Raw genomic sequence first — 25,497 nt, forward strand, 5'->3', positions numbered from 1 at the left:
ATGAAGTAGGTTCTGTCTGAATGCCATTCTTTGCAATGAATATCCTGTTTCTGGGTTTGCTTGGTTATATAACAAAGTGGAGAAGGATCACATTCTTTGATTTCAACTTACACATGAATATTTTAAATGAATTTTTGTTGTAAACATTGTATTTAAGATCCCTTTGGATGGTTTTATATCTCAGGATCTTATTCTTTTCATTTCTACCATGTGCACAGGGTTTTAAGTGGAACTGCTGTTGGCACAAAGAGGCTTATGTAGAGATGATGAACATTTCCCTTTCCAACTATCCTTGCTCCAGAGGCGACGGGGACTTGCTGTTATTTGCAGCTCTGTGAACAACCATGTTATGATATTAGATGAAATAGAAAACTTTCTTGGCAGATGAAACAATCTAAGAGTCAAAACCCCCAAATGACACCAAACCAGCTGGCTTTAGGGATTCTTTCAAATACCTTGTGTTCCTCTACATCCTCTCCAGGATGAAGATCCAAGAAGTTAGCTGCAGATATTATTTAGTCTACAAATGGACAGCTGGGGAAACAGTTAAAGCATGATGTTTTTGTGTATAACAGCCATGTCATACTTAGTAATGTATTTGTCTGAGGTGTTTTTTGTGCCAGCTTCCTCTGCATCCATATAGTCATTAATAGATAATAACACAGATGTTGAGTGCATTGGTGGTGAAGTTTTAAAGGATCTGCTGTAGATAGGTAGCAATAATAATAGTACCAATAATAATAATAATACATTATTACTATTTTTATTACTGTAGTTATCCCCTCCGTCAAAAATAAAAACTGGACTCACTCAAATAAGGTCACATTCTAAAAAATTCTAACATTAATAGGTTTTTTGGGTTTTTTTTGAGGAACATACTTCAATAATTGAACTTATTCTTGCATAAGAATACAAAATCCAAGTTTGTGTTGGCCTCTTGTAATGAATTTTCCTGTAAAAAAGATAGCAAGTTGGTACTCCAGAGCAGAATCAAATAAATAGGGACAAAAAAGGCTCTTTATTGGGAGGCAACATGAGTGCAGAAGCATCATTGTGTAGTCATCCAGAGTGTGTCTGACCTTTCCTCACAAAAGGAAAGTGTCTCTATGAATTTTGGTAGATAGAAAACCACAGGTTGTTGTATTCAGTGAAATAATTGTCACTGGTAAATTATCTCACAGTAAGCATTTGTATTTTTGTAGTAAACACAATCATGCATTATAGCTTCAGCATATTAATAGCCTTTCCTTTCTTGCAATCCACTATATTCCTTAAAAGCCATCTGTGGTTCGTGAGCTGTTGATGTCAATGCATTTGTAGCTTTAGCATGGAGGAAAGTTTTATATTGATTACATGCATGGTTTATAAAAAGGGTAACTTACCATGATCTCTTCTCTTTTGGCAATTAACATATGTAAAAAATGTAAAAAAACTTTCTGTCTTTAGAGTTCCTTAAAAATCTGCTTGTATTTCTTCACTTAGAGTGTGATATTTTATTTTTTAACACAAAGCAAGAAATTAATCTATTTTAATCTTTTCTTGGAATAGATAAATATTAGGAATTACTCTCTACTGAGAAATTCCATGCATCATGATTTAACCAATGTCTGAGGAATGCAGTGTTGCTGTTTAGAGCACACCCCATAGGAAGAGAATGGTGTTTGAAAATGTGCCATCTGAAACACAAAAGGTTTCAGTGTGCATAAAGCCTTGCAGTGACTTAGAATCAGGGAAATAGAAGTCAATAAAGCATGTGAAGTTCACTTAAGTCCTCACTGTGAGAAAAGAAGTGTCTTTTTGTGAATCTTAACTGCATTGGTGTTTCTTTTAAACTTTGGAATGGTGTGAGCTGCTATGGAGCCTGGGGTATCAAGCAGGTACCAAGGGCAGTGAAGATCAGGAGAACTTTCTGAGAGTCTGTTTTGAGGATAATCTCCAAGGAAATAGCCCTTTATGCTCATGCTGTGCTGAGCAGCACTCTTTTTTCTGAAATTTAAATATGATTGATGGTCTCAGCTTCTGTTGTAGTTAGAGATTCTGTTCCTAGTTTGAAATTGTAGAAGTGGAAGTATCGGTAATGTTTTCAAGATATTTTTCTTTTGGTTCATACTGTAACTCTGACTGGATATTTCTGGTGTAAAAATCTGTCATTACTTTTGCCACAGTTGCTCTCTGCTCTCGTTTGAAAGAGTGGCTGGTAAATGCAGCAATATTTGCATGGCTCTAAGCAGCTGATGAGCCTGTTGAGATTGGTGAAATGGGGAGTATTAAAAGGAGATTGGAGAAATTTAAAAGATGGGTTAGGTAGGCTGGGAAAGTGAGCAGGTTTGGTATGGAAATGAGGTACCTCTATTGCTGGATACAATATCAAGGAATAATAAAATGGAGAAAGTTTAATGTGGAGATAGGGTTTCAGAAAAAAAAAATACTGAAAGCTTGCCATGCTAACAGAGACTGGTAATTTTTATTTACTTAAGAAAGCATGAAATGTCTGAAACAAACAAGAATTCCATGGTAATTGCAGTAACTTCTGTAATGCTGCAGAGCATCCTTGTTTTTCTGTGTTTAGAAGATGAAGTCAAAGCCATTCTTTTTTGTTTGTTCATGGGTTTTTTGAGTGCTTTGTTTATAATACTGTTATATAATTATAAAGAAAAAATATAGACAAATAAAATTTTTACCTGAAAACTCCCAGCTCAAATTCTGCACTGGAAAGTAAAAGAATACAAGGAAGGAATAAATTTATATATCTCAGTAGTGAGGTGCCTGTCATCTGGGATTTCAATAAGGAGCTAGCATTACAAATTGGCAAGGCAACAGTTTCATTTACCAACTGAATAAGATATGGTCATAAAAATCCATGTTTTAAAGACCAGGGTGTGAAACTTCAACTCAGATATTGCTTTCCATCACAACATATGGATGTGAAAGCTGGAAATCCAACAAAGGTACAGACATCTAAATGCCTTTGAAAGCAAATGCCTTAGAAAAATACTATGTATTAAATGGAATGAATTTATAACAGATGCCAAGATTCATTAGACAGCTCAAAAACCCCTTGGCTCTAAAGTTATCCAGAAAAGAAGATGGAATTATCATCTGGAACATATGTTAAGAATGAAGCCAGAGCATCTGTCATGGAAAACATGCCACTGGGCAGCTGGAGGAACGCACAAAAAGCGCCAGCTGAAAGAGTCTCTCCATCGAGTGACACCAAAGGTAAAAAAGGTTGTGGGACATCACTCTGGATGTGTGAGGAGTGGTTCAGAGCAGACAAAAACTGCACAGGGCTTTTTGGCTCTTTGTGGGGTTTTTTCAATATTATAAAATGATAAGTTTTGGGTTGTTTTAATATTGCAGATAGCAAGGAGTGATTAAAAGTAGATGGTCAGAAGTAAAGAGTACAGGTTATTAAGTAGAGTATTTAATTATAATATATTTTAGTTTATTTTAAAATTTGTATGTTATTTTAGAATTTGTATGTAATTTCAGCCCTGAAAAGAGAAATAAGATTGTGTAATTAAATAAATCTTCAGATGCATTCCCACTGATTAGCTTAATGTATTATAGAGTATTCAGGATTATTTTAATAAAAATCCAGGCTTATTTTATTCAAGTAACCTACAGTTATTGACAGTACTATGGATCACCTTTTCTCTGAGAACACTTGCTCTTTTATTTTTCTCCTTCTTTCACTTCATAGGAGTTCTGGAATTTCCAAACCACTATCTCTCTGCAATATAGGGTCTTTTGACTTGCCCTACTGTGAGCCTAATGTTACAAAGGTTTGTGCTGGAAACTGCAGAATTTAAATTTTATGAAAGACTTTTAGTTGAAATGGAAGCTTTTAAATCTGTTATTTCAATCTGTCTCTTGCTAATGTGTTATGCAAAACATTTTATTAAATATAATGATTTCCACAAAGTTTGTCCAAGTAAGCCTTCAGTAATTTCTTAAATTTAGTACATAGAATTGGTTTGTGTTTTGTTTTTCCCTTGTGATATTCAGGGGGGGGAAAAATCTCCCAAACAAGGGTGTGGGTGTGTTATGGTTTTTGGATTTTTTGTTTGTTTCCTTGGTTTCTTGGGGAGTGTTCTTCTTTTTTGTTGTTTTGTTTTGTCTTGTTTTATTTGTTTGTTTTTGTTAATTTGGGTTGTTTGTTTTCCCCCCCTCCCCCTCACTGAATCATCTCACTGATCCCAGCCTAGCACATGGGAATGAGTGTATCCTGTGAGAAGTTTGAACAGCTCACTCACCTTCTAGATGCATCTTATGATTCTAAGTAGTGGACTGTGACTGTTAGTTCCACCTAGCAGGATAACAAGTTTAGGCAACATGAATAACCCTTCAAACATACCTAAAGTTTATTGATAGCTGCAGCTTTTCTGCTTCTTCCTCTTAGAGTGTGCTGAGTGTTGGGTGATTATTTATTAGTGCCTCATAAAGGAGAGAAAGCTTTCGAATGCAGTTCAGCTGTACTTACAGGCTCAATGTCGAGGAAACAAAATTTGGTTTCATTTTTGTTCTTAAATATTTACAGACAGTATTTTTATCCCATTTACACATTTGGTGCTGGTGGAGCTCAGTTCAGATAGCTTCCTCTCATGCACTGGAGGTAAGGCATCTATCTTTAGTCTGTCCTGCAGAGGCTGCACAGTCACGATTTTCTACTTCCACAGATTCTGCATCTGATTTATTGTGTAATTAGGTCCAGTTAGGATTGGAGTTAAAACCAACAAATTTTGTCAGAGGTTGTCCGTTCTGTCAAGTTCAGGGCAGATTTCAGTTATGTTATATGAAAAAATTAATCCAGCACACTCCAGAATATCTCTTCTCCTTTTGTTTCCGTGGCCGTTTGCTCTTTTGTGTGCATGGCAACTGAAATTTCTGTATATCCAGATTGTAATAATGTACATCTGGTAGTATCGAAGGCAAACTTAGAAATCATGTCTCTGGCAATAAAAGAAGTGAAAAGACATTGTGTAATATACTATTTCAAGTTATGTGTTGCCTAGAGGTTTGAAATGCAGTTGTCCTGGGCTCACTGCTAAAGATTTGTGCTCAAGAGTCCATAACAATGAAAAATCTTCAAGAGCTAAAAATACAGGATTACTGTATTCTTTGACCTGTGGTCAGAGAGTTGGCAGGAGTTGCCTTGTATTGTTTGTTCAAGGTTTGTTTGAAGAGAACAATTATAGGATGATCATTAAAAATATTGACATATTTTTCAGGAGCAGAGGATTAAAAACACATCTTTAAGAAAGAGGGGTTTTAAGTTTTAAGGTGGATTGCATTAAAGAAAGTCGGAACAAAAAGAAAACATTGTTTAAATCTTAATTTGAATTCCAGTTATTGAGGAAGTGGTTGTTTGTTGAAATTGTCCATATTTCTGTGCATTTTTGTTGTAGTGTTTTGATACAATACACTACAAAATCTAATTTAGCATGATCTTGAACTCTTAAAAAAGATAGGCAACTCTCCATGTAGAAGATCTCCAGTAGGATGAGAGGAATCCTTGGTGGATTTTTATCAAAGACTGTATGAAGACTTCATCCCCCCATTTTGATGCACAGCCAAAATCAATGGGGACATACAGGGTGATAGTTATGACTAAGAGGGTTTGCCAGGTTGATAGCCTTGAGTGAGTGATTCTCTGCTATTGAACTCTGGTTTGCACAGATGAGACTATGTGGGTTCCCACAGTACAGCTCTGCTGAGTTTATGCCAGGTTTTTTGCTAAATTAGTTCTGTAATAAAAGTGGAATGTTTCAGTCTTTGTCTTTCTGCTGTGTAGGGTCAGCACGCCTGCGTTGTTTTGTCCTTGTCCCTGACTGAACTTTTTTCTTTTCATAGCTGGTTTGAGATGTTGTTTTGGGAATTGCTTGTGAAGGAGGACTGGCATTTCCCTCCATTTTCCCTTTGGATGTACTGCTGGGTGTAGTCACTCATGGTCCTCCCAGAAACTGTTTAAAGCAAAATAAAATTTCCCCTCCAGACACACTTTTCTTAAAACCTAGGTAATCATTAACTTTATGATTTAAAATATAATTTTAAATAAATATAATATCTTATAAGGTAATAATATCTTTATAATATCTGATAAGGTGACAGTTATCAATTTTGTACCTATGATGACAAAAGTGCTTCCTGTGTATAAAAACTGTTTATTAAACAAATGGAGAGTTGCAGCATAGATACTCTTAATAAGGTAATGGAGAAATGTATCATTTTCTCATAAACCTCACTAAGTTGGGAGAACTAGTACAGTTGTCCTTATTTTGTAAACTACCTACTAAAATAACTAGATAAATGCAAAAGTACTGGTCTGTGTTTCCAACAAGGCTGCCAATTTAGATTATGTTTTGACACATTTTTATTTGACTTAAAAATGTAATATTGGAAGAAATTTTGAGTGTTAAAATTGTGTGTCCCCCATTTTGACGTGGACTCAAAACCAGAATAAGTCCACGCATGGTGTTGATCTTGGGTGTTCTTGAAAGCTCCAGTGATTATTATATACCAGTAGTCCTGCAACTTAACAAACTTTATTTGGACCAACTTTCTAACAACATGTAGTCTAAATTTCCCTGCTGATCGTTTTTTGTACTGCCATCTGTAGATGTGAAGCACAATTAATCACTGTCCTCCTTATGAGACTCGCATGTTTTAAGATGATTATATTCCGCCTTCCTCTTACTCCCTACCATATTCTCTGCTCTAGGATAAGCCTTGTTATTTTTAGGGTACTTCAAACTTGGTATTTTCTTAAAAATAAAAAAACCCCTATACAGTCTGGTTCTTTCAGGACCTTTACCAATTTAGTGGCCTCTCTCTTAATTTGTTAGTCCTCAAAATTTGTAAATGCTGATATTTCAGAGCTTTTATCTTTCCTGGATAAAAAAAATAAATTCTTATTTTAGTTATTTTTTTCCTTGATTAGCGTACAAAATCTTTGTTAATACATAGCATAATGATATTTATCTCTTATGTTATTTGTCTTTTTTTGTAACATCATTGCATTGCTTGTTCTTCACAGATTTTTCTAAGACAATGAAATGCCTAAATCTGGACTTTTGTAAAGAGCTTTTGCTGTATCGGCATCTCCATACGTGGCTGACTTGTAACTGGATGATAATTTATTTTTAACTTTAGAATGTTTATCTTGCTCTTTACTATTCTGTATCTGATTTGCTAAGAGCATCCTTATTCCAAAGGTGTTTTATTAAGATGTACTGATCTGTTCTGTGGGGATTTTATTTTTTGCTGGCAAATAGCTTTTTTTATTATACCCAAATAAATGATCTCTTCAGAGTGCCTGTGACTGTCAGCTCACTGATCAGCTAAAAACAGAATTCAGAGAGTGAGAAATGGGGAATTATTCTTCCTTCCATCATTTAACATGTTAGAAAAAAAAAAATTCTAAGGCTTTTAATGGGTGGTGACATGACAGTGATCGAGGATATTTTGATTGTTCTGGGAAGCTTGGTGAATAAACTTCATATACTTTTTAAAATCTGTTGATTTCTGTCAACTATCATAGTGTTATTATAATCTTATATTTTATTAACACATCTTATTACATGACTTTTTTGTACTAAGGATTTTTAGTTAGTTTGCTTTAGTATTTATTATAAAGAAAGCTGACAATAGTATATGACGGTGGGTTTTTTAATATTTTAATATTTCTTTCTATTTTGGGTGTTTTAATAATTGTTAGTCTTCTCTGAAGAGACAGAGAACCTTTTTAAATAAAAAAGTATTTTTGTGATGTTTTATTCCCTGAGAAAATAAAATAATTTCCTGTTTGCTTATATGAAGCTTACTGTTTCCACCGGAGGAAAATAAATGTAGTGATATTCTGAACTGTCACAGGTGGTGAAGATGCCCTGAGCAATGGTCTGCAAAATTTTTGAGCAGTGATTGCTGCAGAAATCTTACTTTGATAAAAGATTAGGTGGTCCTTACTTGTGACCCCTACTGTCTGTTGTGGGAGGATTACAAATTCTCTGTAAAAGTGAGTCTGTGCTGAGGTGGGATGGTGATTTCTGTGCATTTGCTTCTGTTTGAGAAGTTTGCTTTCAGGTTTGTGCTAGTGCTAATTTTAAAGAGAAAATGCATATAATATATATTCCATGTTTGTTTTTTCTTTGTCTGGGGATGTGTGTGGTGTTTTTGGGTTTGGTTTGGTTTTTTTTGTTTTTTTTTTTGGTATTGTTTTTCTTTTTCTCATTCTTGCTTCCCTGTTCCCTCCCCCATTTGTTTGCAAGAAGGGGCTCTCTGCTGTAATAGGTTTGGGTGTGGAGTTGATCCAGCAGAACTTTTTTGCTACTGGGGTCTCCTTGGCTGTTCCTTTTGTTCAGGCAGGTTGGAAGTGTGATGATATAGGAAATAAACTTCTGAAGGGCTTCCCCCCTTCCCTGTCCCTGGCCTCTAGCAGAGCAGCCTGCCCGTGTCCCAAGCGGGCAGGGTGGGGTGCCAAACCTCTCCTGCCTGTGTCTGGCCATGCAGGAGATGCACCTCGTTTTTTTGGGAAGCTTGCAGGCAGTCTTCTGGCTGACAACTCTGCCAGATCCCTCCGATTTGAGAGCTTGGGCGAGGTAATTCCTGGGAGAGCAGTCCCATGTGACTGGCTCCTGTAGCACAGGAGTTCACCTTGCTCCATTGAGCAGCCAGCGACAGACAGAGCGCAGAGATAATCTTCTTACAACCCAGAACAAATCCCCTGGTGGAGGAGGATTCCTCCAGGTTCTGCCCTATTAAAAGGTGGGGATTTCCTGCCGTGGGTAGGCTTTGCTCTGACAAGACACCTACATGAGCAGGAATTTGCACAGCAGTTGAGTCCTAAATGCAGATGTGTGGAGAGGTTGTTTTTTTTTTTTTTTAAGAAGAGGTTTTCCCCATAAAGCAGTAATTTCTGACATTAAGTTCACACCTTGAGACTTTGGGTATCTACAGAAATGTCTGGGATCCCAGCCCCCAAGCCAGACCAGTCAGGTTTGACTTGCTGTTCCCAGGTTCCCAATGGATGGGTGCCTAGGGATGTGCAGCCAGCACTAAACTCTGTGTCTGACAGATGCTTGTTCTCATCTCCCTTCTTGCTTCTCCCAGTCCCAGCCCCCAGCTGTGCCCGATCATCATCTAGGACTTCAGACAGCATACATTGGTAAGCATGTACTTTAGAGGGCCTGGATTATTTTGGAGATGGCAAGTGCCATGTAGTGCTAAACTGGAGATATGAAACTTGGTGTGATTTTTCTAGGAAGTTACTGTATGTTTCCATGTAGATTTCTACTTAAATTCAGTGCACTCTGTCTTCTTGTGGTACAGTTTTTGTTGTAGCATGGGATTTCACACTCCTTTTGTAGTTTTAGACTCACATTCCCTACTTATTAAGCAAATTGGGTGTTTTAATGTGGTTCTACAAGTGCTCATTAAAGCTATTTTTCCAACAGCTGATCATTATTTCTCCCTTTTTTTATTTTTTAAATTTCCTTTTTTTTTTTAAATTTGAGAAAGCTAGCCAGCAGAGATTTTATTTCATTTGTTCTGTGTAAAGTAGTAATTTCCTTTTCCATTCTTTGTTCTTACAGCCCTTAAATTCTTAGAAATTTGTTTTCAGTTGCTGCAAGTAGCCTAAAAAAGTTTCTGTCTGTTTTATTCTTACCTATAGATGTAGCTGGATGCTTTGTTTATAGTGCCGGACACAATAAAGACTCCATAATCAGCTAATGCTTTTCCAGATGAGTCAAGTGTTTGGGGAGTGTGAATCAGCTTTGAGACCTATTTCTTAATTTTGAAGTCACTCATCTGAGAAGCATAAAACACAGGAATAGGAGAATCAAGACTGCAAATTTGCTGACAATGTATTTTTAAATTTTCATAAACTTATTTAAAAATCAAATTGTTTTTATTGACTGTGAGTGTCCAGTGGCCCAGTTGGCATTGTTTTCAGCAATCTAGATGATGCTTCTATTGAATGTGTGTTTTGACTGCATGCTGTGTGAATGACTTTCCTGGATGAAAAAACCTTATATGAACAGTCTTTTTGCAGTTTAACATTGCAGATTTTTTTTCTACAGAACAAAAGCACGCTGATATAGAAACCACCACTGAAGTAGTGTCAAATGGTGATACTGGAGAAATTTTGAATCCTGACCTGATTCACTTTAACTTTGCGGTAGCAAACTTTGCCTTTTCTGCTTTTAGAACTCATTTTGATAGGCATAATTTGTTCAGAAAAATATGCAGGAAGAGCTGAATTTTTTATTCCCTTCTATAAAGTAATATTTGCTTAATGGTATCTGAGGATTGTGTTTGTGAATTAGTACACTTTCACAAAGTACAAATTAGAAATTAATTATATTTTCAAACATTCATTTGTTTTATCATATCTGAAAGGTTCATTGCAGTTTGGTACAAATGTTGGCACTATGAATATGATCCTTCTATGGAGAAATATTTTCATAGTTAGGCTGTTTTTGCTTTGCTGTCATTGGATTTGGATGACTTGAAACCTGATGGAAGTGTGGTGATAGACACAGACAGGAGGTAAAATGCTTATTATTCTTGTTGTCAATATTTGGGGTGGAGAGGAGGACCTGGGTAAAGACCTGTGAGTAAAATCATTTCAGGTCACATCAGAAGTGCAAGTTGTGTCTTGTATTTCATTAAGGAAGTGTAAAGGAAACTGATAATAACTATTAAATATTTAATATAGCTGTAATGATAAAAAATTTGCTAGTGAATACATTAAAAAATTCATTCTTGAGTGTCAGATATTAAAATTATGTTTCTAAGACCAGACATGAAATATCTTTAAATACCTGGGAGCTCCCCTAGAAATTTATAGTATTGTTATATGTGAAACTGTGAGCATATCTAAACATTTTCCACGTGCAGTGAAAGAGTGCATAGATAAAAGTCCCAAAGCCTGTAGAAGTTGGCTCAGACTCAGTGCTGTTGTCTGTACTGGAACTGGATGCCTGTGTTCCACGGCAGGGTTTGCCTGCGAAGGTCTCCGATGCCGGTGCCGAGCCCGCTTGAGATGGATTTGAATCACTGCCAGTGCATTTCTCTGGCCTGGTACAGCCTTCTTACCACGGTAATTTTGCCTTAAAATGATAGATTTCCAGATGATACAGCACTTCATTTTAAATACACCTGCTTTTGGAAATTAGGGGTGAAAAGTAATAGCAGAAAACAGAACAAAGGCCTGGACCTGGTAGATGAGTGCATCCTCTGCTTTCCACCTGGTGCTGGCTTCCTTGGGGCTCCTTAGGGACACCTGCCTGTGCCTGGTGCCTCTCATGGACAGAAGAGTGTGGGGGCCTGCCTCTCAGCAGAGTTTTGGTTGAATTCAGTCCTTGTGACCTGTGCAGGTGGCTGCTCAGAGAACTATAACATGGGATAAGTGTGGTGGATCAGGCTGTTTTCACCAGTCTTCTGCTGTTACTGAACCTGAATGGGTAAAATCTTTGATAGTAAATGTGTTTTGTGTTCTCTCTCTTTTTTTCCCATCTCTCTCTGGTCACCAGCATGTTGAAACATCAATACCAGAATTTTACATCCCTAAGGGCAGGGCTCCCTGGTTTTCTGAAGATACTGCTCCCCTGCTGACTGTATTAACTTTTTGTGGAATCTGTGATGTTTGCACCTTGAAATGTCTCTAACTATTCAGGTGCCTGAGTAAAGAGTTAGGGTCTGCCCTCAAATAATATGGAATTGTGCTTATGTAGCTTAGTAACAAAATTACAAGGTTATGTAATTTTTTATGTGCATAGTTCCTTTAATGTTAAAAATAGGAATTTTTTAGTCTAGTGTTCACATAATTGCAAACGTGTAGAATACAGACAAAATCCTAGAATATTCTTAAAAGTCTGAAGAGGACAATTTATTGCTTACTCAGATGTGTGAAGGAATCTCATAGTATATTGGTGGTGTGTTTTCTAGAAATACTGTTACTCTGATTCAACCCACCTTGAGAACTGGTGATAAAAATCTTGATGCAAAACACACTTTCACAGCAGAAGAGTGCAGGTGCAAAATGGAAAAGCAAGCATTTTTTCAAGTGGCATTGATTGTTTTCTGTGCAATATGTAGGAACACCAGAATATTTTTAGATGAAAAAGATTAAAAAATTATCCATTGCATTTGTGATAGCCTATATGTTTGGGTTAGTTATTTATCATTTGCAATATCCATAAAGCTATCTTAAGCATCCTAATTAGGTTTCAGCTTTTCAGAGGGAGGCTGGGAGGCTCTTGTGCAGTTGTGGCAGGGTGGTGGGGTGTGTGCAGCACAGCTGCTTTCTGATGTCAGTCGCTATTTCAATGACACGAAAGTGGGAGAGGAAGAGCGTGAAAAAGGCAGACAGTTTTAAAGAAAAAAAAGTGTCATCAGTAAGCAAATTATTTTTGCCTGTTTTGTTTTGATTAGGATATGAACTAACAAATAAAGTCTGATTGCTACAAAAGAAATTACATCTGGAGAGTTTAACTGGGGCACTTTCAGAAACTTTTTGGTGAAATGTGTCTTTTTTTGCCCCCGTGCTGGGAAAAGTCTGGATTGTCTTTGGCAAAAATCTTGGTAATGCACATAATTCACCTGGCCTGGAGGCAGAGCAGAATCCTTTCCTCTCAGTGCTCTCTGTTTGTTTGGAATTCAGTTTGTGCTGTGTTCAGGGACACTGGAAGAGTGATGGCTTTCCTGTGGAAAATGGGAGTAGCTACACGGATCCATGTGTAAGGTGCTAAGTTCTTGATGAGCAGAGTGGGCATCCTTTGGTTATGCTGATGAAAGTATGGTATCCTTTGGGTTTTTCTTTCCTTGAATTTTGTAGATATGAGTTGAGAGAAACAAAAAAAAATCTACTGATCTTTGATCTCAAAATTGTGAGGTGAAAATTTTTTCTTGAAAATCTTTCTTAGGATGGACTGTTTCCTTTTGGGGTCTTCCACCCTGGCACATGTGTTTTGTGGCAAGGCAGAAAAAGTGAATATGTGGGCATTGGTAATGAAGGAATTTTCTGAATTTTGTTTGTTTGTTGTTCTCCTCTTTTTCAAAGAAAATCAGGGAATTGTGAAAATTTTGGAGGGTCTTTATATATTAAAAAAGTGGTTAATTAAAATTATGAAATGGGTCTTTGGCCACTAAAAATCTAGACAATGTTTTAATGGTTGTCATAAGATCACTGATTTGGAAGTGAAATTATTGTAGCTAAAGACTACCAAATAGAAATTTTTGCTACCATTTAAAACGTGGTTTGCATACTGACTTTGGTTGGTTTATTCAAACACTTAGAACAGTGTGAATCACAGTTGGTTTTCTGTGGCTTTTTATTGCATCTCTTTGTTTGACTGACATCAGGAAAGGAGAACTAGATGATGATGGTAAACATTAAAATTTGCTTTAAAAAATATATATAGATATTACTAGCACACACCATTTCAGTTAAAAAATAAGTTTGTTAAGAGGATACATGTACTTTTTGATGTAGCACAGCTATTTCTGTGTTATCTTCAAAGCTCTCTTCAGGAAATAATACATGCCTTTGTGAGGATTTCTTTTGAAGGTAGGTATGATTTCTGAGTGTCATCTTCTTCAGAACATTCCTAAGAGATGTGAATCAACACCTGCCCACTTGAGGGCAAGGAAGCAGCTTCTCTGCCTTTATACCTGTGCTCAAGTGTTTGGAGGCTGGTTATAAAAAGGTTAGAAAAAGAGGTTAGAAAAAATATTGTGAACTCCATTTTATATTTCAGGTAGAAACACATATAGGTGCATGGTTTTCATAGCAGACTTTTTTCTTCTACATGGGAAACTTCCTTTGCTTGCATCCTACATGTTGTGAAATATGTAGGATGAACACTTAAAAGTTAGTAGTGCTACCTGCAGATGGTCCAGTTAGTTTGGCTTTCAGTGTTGGGGACAGTTCCTCTCAAAAAAAGAAAAACTACTTGGAATTATAATATGGGATTGAGTGAGCTAAGGGGTGGGTGATATTAGTGGTTTGCTGCTTTCAGCAAGCTTGTCTAGACAGTATTTCTTTTCTTTTAATTTTTAACTGTGATTTAAAAAAATTTATTTACAGTACAGTTGTACTAATAAATGTTCACACATTAATTTTTCTTTTTGTGTTGAACATATTTTCAATATTTGTTTTAAAATAAATTTTCTACTCTCATATTAGAAAATAAATTACTCTCATATAGAAAATAAATTTTCTACTCTCATTTTCTACTCTCTCATATTACCCTGGAATGTTTGATGCTGTAGAAATTATGTTTGGGTAGGATCATGTTGTACTATAATTGGCCCATGATATTTTCTATCCCAAACTATACAGTAGGAGATTTAACTGGAAATATTGCATAGTGACACATTGTACTTTAAAGTATAAACATTTATAGATAAAAGTAGCAGATGATGGAATTGAAGTTCAGCATCCTTTCCCCACTCAAAAAAAAAAAAAACCCAAGGATTTTTTGTTCTCTTCTCTTCTTTTCCTTTCCCCTTTCCTCCATCCTTCCAATTAGTTTAAATTAGTTATGATATCATTACACACAGAGTTAGAGTTTGTTAATTCAATTAAATTTTTAAATTTTCTTGTCTGTAATTTAAAAAGGGTGGGTTTATCTTAAGTTTTGGCTTAACCTTTTTAATTGGTTAGTAAAACAGACCATCACAGGAATAACTTAGCCATCTTCAGAACTGTTGGAAAATGTATTCCATTTCAGTGTTTCCTTAAGTGTGTTCATGCATTTGTAAACATGATTTATATTACCTATAAAGGGCAGTTTTGACAGTGATAGGTACCTTCCTCTGAGTTTGGAGGAGAAAATAATAAATTATTGAATTCTTTGTTTTGCTGTTTGTGGTGACATGTTATGTCACACTACCTTAAGGAGAAGTTGGTTGTAACATTTTTGTTTCACCCTTTTCACTGGAAGTGTTGGTTGTTCATGGAACCTTTAGTTGATAATTCTGTGCAAAATGAATGGCTTTATAGTATTGTTCCTCAAGGAACTCTAAATACAAGCCTTCAGCAGTGATGTAACCTCCTTCTCTTCAAATGTTTGATGATTTTACAGTGAATGACAAATTTTTTTCAAGGAGCTCTATACTGATGTGCCTAATATTTTTAAGAATTGAGGAAGTATAAATTGTAAAATTAATTTGGTTTTTATTATTTTTTTTTGTAGATACCAAGACTGAAACTTTAGTGTTTGGTGATAAAAACATTGAGAATGTTGGTGTGCCTGTAGTAAAACAACTTTATTGTTTCTTCCATAGGTAGTGATTTATTGGGTAATTTTTTAGAATTAAGAAGTTGTTGGAATAAATTTTGCAGATTTTCTCTAGCTATCACAACAAAATAAGTCAGATTTGTGAATGACATCCACCCAGGCTGTTGTGGTTTGTTGTGAAGTAGGGCTTGACCTTGTGGTTTAGTCACCAAGCCTGGCATTTTAGTGGGTTCTGTTAGCTTAGGTTAAATAACATTGCTTTTTGATGCCACATCCCTCCAACTTTCCCCTTCTATTTTATGCAATATGAGGCAAATTGGAATGACTCAATTCTCATCATGCCCATGTCAAGCTTTAACATAATTCTCACTGGTTTTTCTGACCTGAGGTGACAACTGAAAGGTGAGCTCTTCTGTGTTGAGTCAGTATGTTCAGATCACAGAGATTCCTGATCTGCTCCAAATCTTTATTGTAAATGGATCACAACATGTGGTGTTTTTTTTTTTTGTTTTTTTTTTTGTTGGAATTCATTCTCTTCAGGTTATTCCTCCTAATTAAGGTAACTGGTATTTTAGTGTTGCTGATGTATCCATTCTTTGCTGTATAAATATTGTCTCCATAGCATTTTGTACTTGGAAAAGTAATAATAATTTAAAATTAATGGTCTTTTTTATTAATAACTACATATGCAAAAAAAGGAACATCTGCCTTCCAAATGTTATTCAATGATTGTAATTAAAAGGTTAAATAAAAGCTGAGGCAAGCTTTGAATTTTGAAGCATTTGCAACAGCTAGTAGTCTGACTTACTGCAGACATTTTTGTCAAAGTTGAAAAAGTTAGAGCTAATTAATTTCTTGGGAGACATATGATGAAATTGTAGGTGTGATAACATATTTGAGTAACATATGGTCGTTATGGGGCACCTTTCTAATGACTGAGCACCAAGTTAAATATAGACTTTCCATTTTTTCACCACTTCTATTAGTGGTTCTTTGTTACTCCAATTTAAACTCATCTTATTTTCTGTCAGAAATTAAATAGGATTCTCTATATGTTTGTAGGAAATTTAGAAAATATTGCCACCACAGTGCTGCAACTTGGTGAAATTTACTGAGGAGGACAGTTCATCTGTGGCAGCCTTTTGATTTTTGTAGTATTAATTGTGATTATGTGCATTTTGACATCTACTGCAAAAAATGTGAAACTTGCCACAAAATGTTTAGATGCATGTCCCCAAAGTAGGAGCATAAAATATTTTTGAGAGATTGGTAGAAAATGCATGTTTTACTTTAATCAGCTATTGTAATATATTATGTCATATAAAGGAGGACAGAGGTATTTTTAGAACACTTTCTGATTCAGTCTACATAGCCCTAATAAACTGTATTATGTTTCTTGAGAGGCAGTTCTGCTGTTCCTTAGGAGGCTGTAAATAAAGATTGTCAGAGACTAAACAAGTGTTGTATTTTATAATTAAAGTAATCAGAAGCTTTACCTAGTTTTAAGTTTCATTTATTTATTATAATAATCTAGAGCAAATTTCAAGCTTTATTATTTCAGCATCAACAAGCAGAATTAGAAATTCAGGATAGAACAATTTAGTGGTGAATGAGGAAGGAAATAAAAGTGTTTCAGGTGAAAATGAGGAACAAAATGGAAGGAAAAAGGTGGGGTGGTTTTGGGCAGGGATGGAGGAAGTAATGGATACATGAGAAAGCTGCTGTTTGTGGTGGGAGAAAATAAAGGATGCATGTTGATGGAGGCTAAGTGGGAATTGTCTTCTGAGTTGAATAAGAATTGTTTTGCAAGTCATGTTGCTTCAGTATCAACTGAAATGCAAGCTGTGGGTTGGCTTTTTTTTTAATGAAAATGACAGTTAATTTGGGTCTAAAGGAACTCTATTGCTCATAAATTTTGCCTTGCTGGAGAGGATGCTGGATTATCACAGCATCTGAGTTCAGAGTAGCTGCAGCTTCAGTTTCAAAGCTTTGTCATACAGCCTTTCCTGTGGCTACAGAGCAAAGAGGGTGTGGAAGGGATTTTAGCTCCTACTAGGAGCACGGTAGCAATTTTTATTTGAATGTGGCCATCTATTTCTTACAGGAGAGTGAAAAAACAGTGCTGATACTTAAAGAAAATTTCATACTGCTGGCAAGGAGTAAATGGGGGGGGGTTGTGTCTTGGTATGTGGGGCATTAGTGGAGAGGAAAATAGCCTGAGGAAGACAAAACTTCTGCAGTGCCTTGGGTGTGCCCTGTTCAGGCACCCAGCAGTATGCCCAAGGTCCTTTGGGCATTCCTTCCTACAGTGATTACATTTCTCTTTTGGGTAATTTTTGTAAAAATGAATCTTTAATATGTTTCATGATGTGTGGAGGTTTTGACTAACTAAAATGAACTTTGTGAATAAGTTCTTCTTTTGGTAGCAGGAAGTGATGAGTTGGCAGTACAGGTGGAGTGACGGGGTGGGGAGGCTGACATAATCTTCATTCAGTTCACAGTGTTCAATTGTAATATTCCTGATGTGCTGTGTGCATGAGACAATTGTATGTTTTTATTTTAGCTGTTTCCTACAGGTGACATTTGTATGTTTTTATTTTAGCCTGTTTGCCTGCAAATAGGTGTGCTTAATTATGGAGTGCTCACATCTGAAATCATCAATATTATACTTCTAAGGCATGAATTGTGGGGCCAGATGTGATGAGGTCAGGGCTTCAGCTATTCACATATTTCATTATTTATTGTTAAAAATCCCCGAAGCCCAGAATGGACTAGTGTTCAGGGCAGAGGGTGTATGTTAAAAATCTAATTAAAAAAAAAAAGCATCTTGAGGCACATGATGAACTCTCACATCTAAGCATTTTTGGATGCTTTCATAGCCATCTGTAGAGGAAGGATCATTGATTATGCATCAGCCAGATAAAAGAGATCCTTCTGATACATTTCTTTCTTCACCAGATATCATTTTACTGCAAAATACTATGGTATATTGATTGAATGATAAAACCAGGTTTTTTAATGGATGGCAATGAAAACATACTGTATAAAGAACACAATTATATGCTACAGCAAAAGGTTGAGTTTCTCTTAGTGGTTACTGATAGCTGTATGAATCATAGGTGGAAGGAAAATATTGATGAATTAAATTTAAAATAAATCACCATCAGACCACCCCCCACTATTGCTGCACTTTTCTTCTGAGTTGAAGGACTATAAAAATAACATTGACAAATCACTTTCCTACTTGAAACTTTGACTGTTCAGTTGAGTATTGTTTAGTCTTACACTATGAACCCAATAATTAAAAAAAGAGGTATACAAATTTGTTTGTTATGATAAACAAATTTTCCTTTTGCATTTGTTTAAGAAGATCAAGTGTATTTTATTGAGAATGTACATCATACCAGTTAAATTCTATAACATGGAATGAACACTATCTTATGAAGAGACATGAAAGACAGATCTTCATAGTTTCATATGGGAGACGGATATAACATAGAATAAATTCCTGTTCTGTTGCTGATCACTTTGTTAGAGGTGTTAGATCACAGCATAAGCTTAATTTGCCTGATATGAGTTATTTTTTGAATAATATTATTTTTTAAAAGGAATTCAGAAGAGCAGAAAGCAAGAAAGCATTATTATTAGTTTGTTTGTTTTCTCTTTAAAACAGTCTTTCAGCTTTGAGCATTGAAATATTTCCAAGCATTCAAATGTTAAAATACCACATTTGGCATATGACATTCCTTATTGAGAAGCAGATCTGTGTTTGTAGTTTTTCTGTGGTTTGGGGGTTTTTTTGGGTCTGGGGGGTGAAATATGAATAATTTACCAGTTTTTTTTTCATTTTCAAGAAAAAAGGAATTTCTTATTCCATCTCTTTGTTACCAGTTGAAAAAACAAGCAATTGCAGAAAATATGTAAGGGAAATTGCTCGTTTTCTCTTTAGGTTTCCCTCAGCATTCCAATACTGTGAAAGATGCACTCATGTGTTTTTTATTCTATATGAGGGACAATTCAGTTCATTCATTCATTCAATGAGACAATTTCTCTCACTTTACAATTCTCAGTTTTTTGATACTGTGATTGAATTCTGTTACTGCAGTTGCTATTGAGACTGGGGGTTTTCCTTGTGTCTTTGGATTTGTTGTTTGTTTCTTTGTTTGGTTTTATGGGGTGTTGTTTGTGGTTTTGGTTTTTTTTTCCTCTGGGGAGATCTCTAGACACAGAAATGCAAGAAAAATATAGTATGCCTGCAGTTACTCTTGGAAATAAAAGGATGAATTAAAATGTAGGTAAATAATCATGTAACAAGGAAAATTCATTGTCGAATTTGACAGAAACAGAATTAAGACTGAATTTAATATGCATATGCAGTAAACTTTCTAACAGGTAACTGTGTTTCAAAGTCCTTAAATTCAATGTATCTGCTGGAGAATTTTAATATGCATTATACATTATGGAGCAGAGTTAAGTCCAACTCTCAAATAAAGAATGAAGGAAATACTGAGTAGTTTTTTGCTTAGTGTTAGCAGCAGAGTTCCCATGCTAATATGTATGTATCTGAAATTATACCTGTGTAGTCAGCTTTAGTTCTGGCATCTTTAAAACTTTTTGAATACTTTACTTGGTAACTACCTGGTCAGCCTTTCAAAGGAGTTCGCTTTGGATGTGACTTCCTTTTAAAAGCCAGCTGAAAAGTAATTGTATTATGTGAAATTATCTCTCAGTTTGGGTTAGAACAGACATTTGCACTTTAAACATGTACCTGGTGTCTGTAACAACCCCTTATTTTCCCTTTCCTTCAAGATTCATAGCATCTTCTTTTGCTTGTCCTGCTGCTCTTCATTTGCATGTATGTAGTCCAAATCTGGTCCTCTTCTTTCTCTGGGTTTTCTCAGAAACATGTGAGTCCCAGCTGTTGCTCCATGCTTTCAGCTCATTTCTGTGAGTTTTGAATTTCTCTCAACTTCTAAATGTTCCAGTCATCCAGGTACCCACTCTGGCCAGCTTGTTCTTTTTATCACCTGTTGCCCCATTGCCTCATTCAGAATTCTGCAGTGCATTTGTCCTGGTGTGAATTATTCCATGTGGACTGCTTCCTTCATCTCTCTACTACTCAGACATCATTAAAGGCAATACTTGGAGGGCAAGGAAGAGCCCCTCTGCTCTCATTCTGTTGCAGAAAACTGATTGTCAGAAGGAGCAATTGCAGAAATAACAATCAGTCTCTACATCAGGGAAGGGAAAGTGGCCTGTGTAACACACCTTTGGGGAACTGGGCTGCCAGGCTCAACAAGTCTTACCCTTGCAGATGTGGAGTATGTATATCTGTGTATAAATATTAATATTAGTAACATCTGAATGGCTCTACCTACAGACATCTCTGACACCCAACAAATTCTCTGCCAAATGGCAAGTTCTAAGTCAAATTTCAGGGCCTAATGATTGTACATTTTTGACAGAAGATTTATTCTGATGTCTTTATACAATAGCATGACCTTGTACCTTCCTCTAATTCCCTGAGAAATAAATGACTTAACTTGTTTCAACTTGTATTCAGCTTCAGATAAATTAGTAGAAAGGGTACCTGTAGGTGATGTGGGAATTGGCTCAGGCTGCTGAGGTTACTGTTCAAGCAGGTGGTGGCAGCCATGCCTCTGTGTGCTCCTTCATGCTTTGAATATGGGGATGCTGCCCTTTTGCAATTTCAGATTTTGTTCCAGAGGTTGATAACTGCTATACTGTGCAGAAGGAAGGTAAAGAGGTTGAACAATCTTGACATATTCTTCTCTGAAAAGCACAAAGTAATTTAAAGGGATTGATTTACATGATAAGGAAAGGTTTCAAAATACAGACTTATAAGTGCATATAAGCTGAATATTAATATTCCATTTATTTGACAGAAACACAGGAGTTAAATCAATACAGAGCTCAAACAGCTTTTAAAATATAAATGTGTTTTAGAGTATCTGTAAAGTACACACACACATGCAATTATTTATTTATTTGGAATAAGATTGCCTGAATTTTGATAAATCAAAGCCTTAGAATTGTTTAACACCAGGTGTAAGTTTTGAAAATTATTTCTAATATTACTTGTGCAAAGAAAATGTGTAGTGGCAGACTTGTTGGTCTGTCAAAATAATGTGTCTGGTGTGACAGCATAGATAATCAGCACATAGGGGAGGAGAATGTCCAGCATCTTGTTCAGCACTCTGGAAGTCTGCAGTCCAGATGACCAAGGAGTGATGTTGACAGTAGATGACACTTGGGTTTTTTCTTAGCACAGGTGGTAAGAAAAGAGTTTGTGCTCTTCATCTTTGATGTCTGGCAAGGCTCTCTAGGTGTGTGGGGGCAGAGTTGTTACTTCCTTTTCACAACTGGTTCCCTTAATGTAAGAAGCCTGAAAGAGTGTGATGTAATTTGAAAATTACATTTTGAAGTGAATGTGGCTTAAATGTGGCCAGCTCTTGCTGAAACAGTATGAAAGAGCTAAGATTCACACAGGAAAATGACTTTTCTTCTCTCTATCCAGACTTGAAACAAACAGTACTCACGGTTGCAGCGCTTGTGTCTGAAAATTAAAATGCTCTGATTCTATTTTTTGAAAGACTTAACCTCTGTTTTCAAGGGTTTATAGTTCCACCTGTAGATAGAGACCAGAATTTGAGACAGAATCTCGAAAACATTTTGATTCTGAATTGAAGAGCCCTGCCTTGAAGTATCATTCATGAGAAGCTGTTAGAAGCAAACAGAACCCATTTCACAATTTCCATCTCCAAAGCAGATGTCAGGACAGTGCAAGATCTGGAACATTCACCTAGGAGCTGACCATTGACTTGGTTTGGTTTTGGATGGGTGACCTGTTCTCCTGCAAGGTAACAACAAACTAAGAGTAGCACCAGTGGTTACCCTGATGCACGTCTTGTCTCTGGTAGTGGCTAATATTTGATGCTAGAGAAGAGTAAAAAAAAAAAAAAAACAAAAAAAAAAAAAAAAAAGGAGGAAAGATGTTAAGACCTTCTGCAGTTCTTCCCAGCTGGCTTTTTTTTTTTACTAGCTAGGACAATTTTGTGTCATCATCAGCCTTGGTTCACCATCCCTTACCTTCATTTACCGATCATCTCTGATATATTGGACCCAAGGGTAGGTAACTGAAAGTTTCCAGTGATGACCTTGATTTTCATTGTGAAAACTGACCACTTACTCTGAATTTTTATACCTGCTTTCTGACTGTTTAAAATTTGTTTTATTTGTTTTTATGTTGAATGTAATCCCTTTTGTCTGGTGGAGACTGAGGATTTTTATGTCAAGGACGTCGTTGAGTGTTGTTTGGAAACCTAAGCAGTCTGTATAAATTGGATTTTTTTTCTGATCTAAATGCTCAGTAACTCTTAAAAAAGAAACCTCAGATTTCTGAGATGTTATTTCTTTTCACAGAGGCTGTTTTGTCAGTTTTTCCAAGCTTATTTGTCTGCCCACTAATTTTTTTCTAGAGAATAGTTTATACTAATTTTCATAATTCAGATGTCAAATTTTTTTGTTTTCAGGTTTTCTGGATCTCATTTGGAACACAAATTGGAATTTCTTTAAGCCATATTAATATTGGAAGAGTGTAGAGGAAATCAGAATGGCTCAGAAAATTTGCCTAGGTAACACTTTTTGAATTACCCACAGATCTGAACAAATGCAAAGGTACACCATCCTTTGTGAAGTACCAAAGGTTAGAAAGAATAGTCAAGAAAGCAAAGAGTATTTGCTTTGAAGGAGAGCTGTTCCCTTTTACACTGCTTAACTCATTTGTCTTTTAGCAGGAAAAGACTTGATAAATCACTTGATGTGATTTCTTGTATTAACATGTAAACTTAAAGAAGTTCATAGGCAGGATTTTCCAGCACAGCCACTTGGGTGAAAATCCTCAAAAACATGATCAAACTTGTATATCTGTAGTAATTAAAATCCTTTTAAAGTCAGAGTTGTCTGAAGAGGAGGTGTGTACACATAGGGGCTGCTGTGGAAAGGTCAGAAGTTATTGAACCAGAGCAGCGATGATCAGCAATAGACATTTATGGAATTTCTTGTGAAGGAATGTAAGAAGGTCTCACCTGATCTCAAAATCATGCAGTTGTTCAGCATGTTGAAACACATCTTCAGTCACTCTTTTTTTGTCAGAACTTCTCCTTTTTTTCCCCTTGTCATATGCAAAGTATTTAGCAAAAGGTAGGGAATGTGATTCAGCTGTGAACCCAGCTTCTGTGCTCATATGTATGATATCTGTTGTGTCAAGGATAATCTCTTTCTTTGCAATTACTTCTTACTGATTTCATCGAGTGGATTACTGTGCATTGGAAGAAAATGTAGCACAGTGGCTTTTAATGTTGCAGGAAATTGTTCTACCAAGTCTCTTTATGTTTGTAGGCTTGAATGAGCCTCGGGGGTTTGTTTTAGATGCAATTTCTTAAATGTTGAAAGAACAGTATCTTTGTATTTACACAAAGTGAGTAAAAGGAAATTGAAATATAGGATCAGGGCTAGAAATAAAATTACAGAATGACAAAGACTGGAGAAGAACTGAGGCAGAAAAAGAGGAGTTGGAAAAAATATGTTTTTTTCTTAGTTCCTAAAAAGGTGAATTCAGATGAAATTGCCTAGATAAGGTGGTTTACTTCTATGATTTATAGTCAACATAGCAAAGTGCTGCTCTGCTACGCTCAATATATAAATATTCATCACCATAGCTATGCCAAATATATAAAAATCTATTTGTTTGGGTTTTTTTTTTTTTTAACCCCCAAGTAAAATGTGCTTTAACAGTGAGACTTTGTCAAACCTGCATGGCCTCTTTGTATTTCAGACATCAGCTGATACTCTGCTGGTTGGCATCCTTTTGAAATGATGTGTTTGAACTGCTGCTGCGCAGCGCTGAGCACAATGATTTTGTCTGTTAGCGGATGTGGATGTTGTGGCCATGAATTCAGAGGGTTGTAAGTGATGTCAGTGTGTAGAATAGTTGTGATGCTGCATGGACACTGGGAGAGAAGACAAAAGAGAGAAATCAAAGTAAGCAGTTAGTTTCATAATGTTATTTTTCTCAATAGTTTTCACTCGATATATTGCTTTCCTTGATGCTCACCAATTATCAGGAGGCTGATAAGATAAATTAGTAGTCCAGTTCTGGTCTAGCTCAAAAGCTGCGAAACTTTAAAAACTCACTTTTCTTAAAACCATGGGGAATTCACCCCAAGAGAAGAGAACTGGGGATTGCTTGAAATTGTGGGAGAAGCTTTGAATTTCTTCCTCAAGGAGTTTGTTGGCTGATGACTTTGAATACTCGGGGTAACAGATTGGTGCAGAGTTTATTTAGTTATTTTTCTCCTCAAAAACTTGCTTCTGCTTTTTTTTTGAGGTTGTGAAATGAATCAGATAAAGGGTTATTTTCCCATGGTCGTACAAGGCCGCCTTGATTAGTTTGGAAGGTCATAATACTTATTTGGGGCAGAGAATGCCTCAATTTTATGTAATGGAAATTTGATGTTTTGGCCCTGAGGCGCTGTTTATGTTAATGTTGATGCAATTTCTGTTACTGTTCTATGAGATCTGAGGGGTTTTTTTTACAACACTGACTTAAGAAGCATTTTGCTCAGCACTTAATTAAGAGAGGGAAGACTTCCACAAGACCTCAACAGCCTGTGAATGTGGAAGGGTGAACATGAGTTAAAGATGTGTCATATGAAAGCTAGAAGCTGCAGAGAGGAGCTCTCTGATACGAGACGTGCATGCAGTGTTTTGTCGACATCTGTGGCAGAAGTACTGGAATCCTGAGTTAAAAGTTGGGAAAAAGATTTGAGAATATTGTGTCTAAGTTTTATTTAGGGGTATATCTGTAGGGAATCTGCAATTCCTTTTCTGGTCAGGAATTAGGATGTACATTTTGAAATATGGGGAAAATTAAGATACTATAATGAAGGAGATGGACTGAAAAAAACCCCAAATTGATTAAATTCTTTCTGTATAAAGAAAGACAGCTCTATAACTTCGTTCTCATTTCAGTATTTTTAATGCAATTTTAAAAATACATCTATGTATTTATAAATATCACACAGAATTTTGTTTTATCAATTACATAAGTGTTACTCCATACCAGTTCTCCCTCTTGCTCACAGTAGCATTCAGAATGAATGAATTACTGTAGGTAAAATAAAGGAAAAATGCAACCTCCTCCTCAAGATCATATGCCAAAAATATATCA

General features: G+C 36.0%; 1 protein-coding gene across 2 annotated transcripts in view; it reads left to right on the forward strand.

Annotated features, from left to right (window-relative positions):
- Nucleotides 1-25,497, forward strand: part of AKT3 (AKT serine/threonine kinase 3) — a 151,709-nt gene that overhangs the window by 23,292 nt on the left and 102,920 nt on the right. The window lies entirely within an intron of this gene.

This window comes from Serinus canaria, chromosome 3 (genome assembly GCF_022539315.1).
Source record: "Serinus canaria isolate serCan28SL12 chromosome 3, serCan2020, whole genome shotgun sequence".
Lineage (NCBI taxonomy): Eukaryota > Metazoa > Chordata > Aves > Passeriformes > Fringillidae > Serinus > Serinus canaria.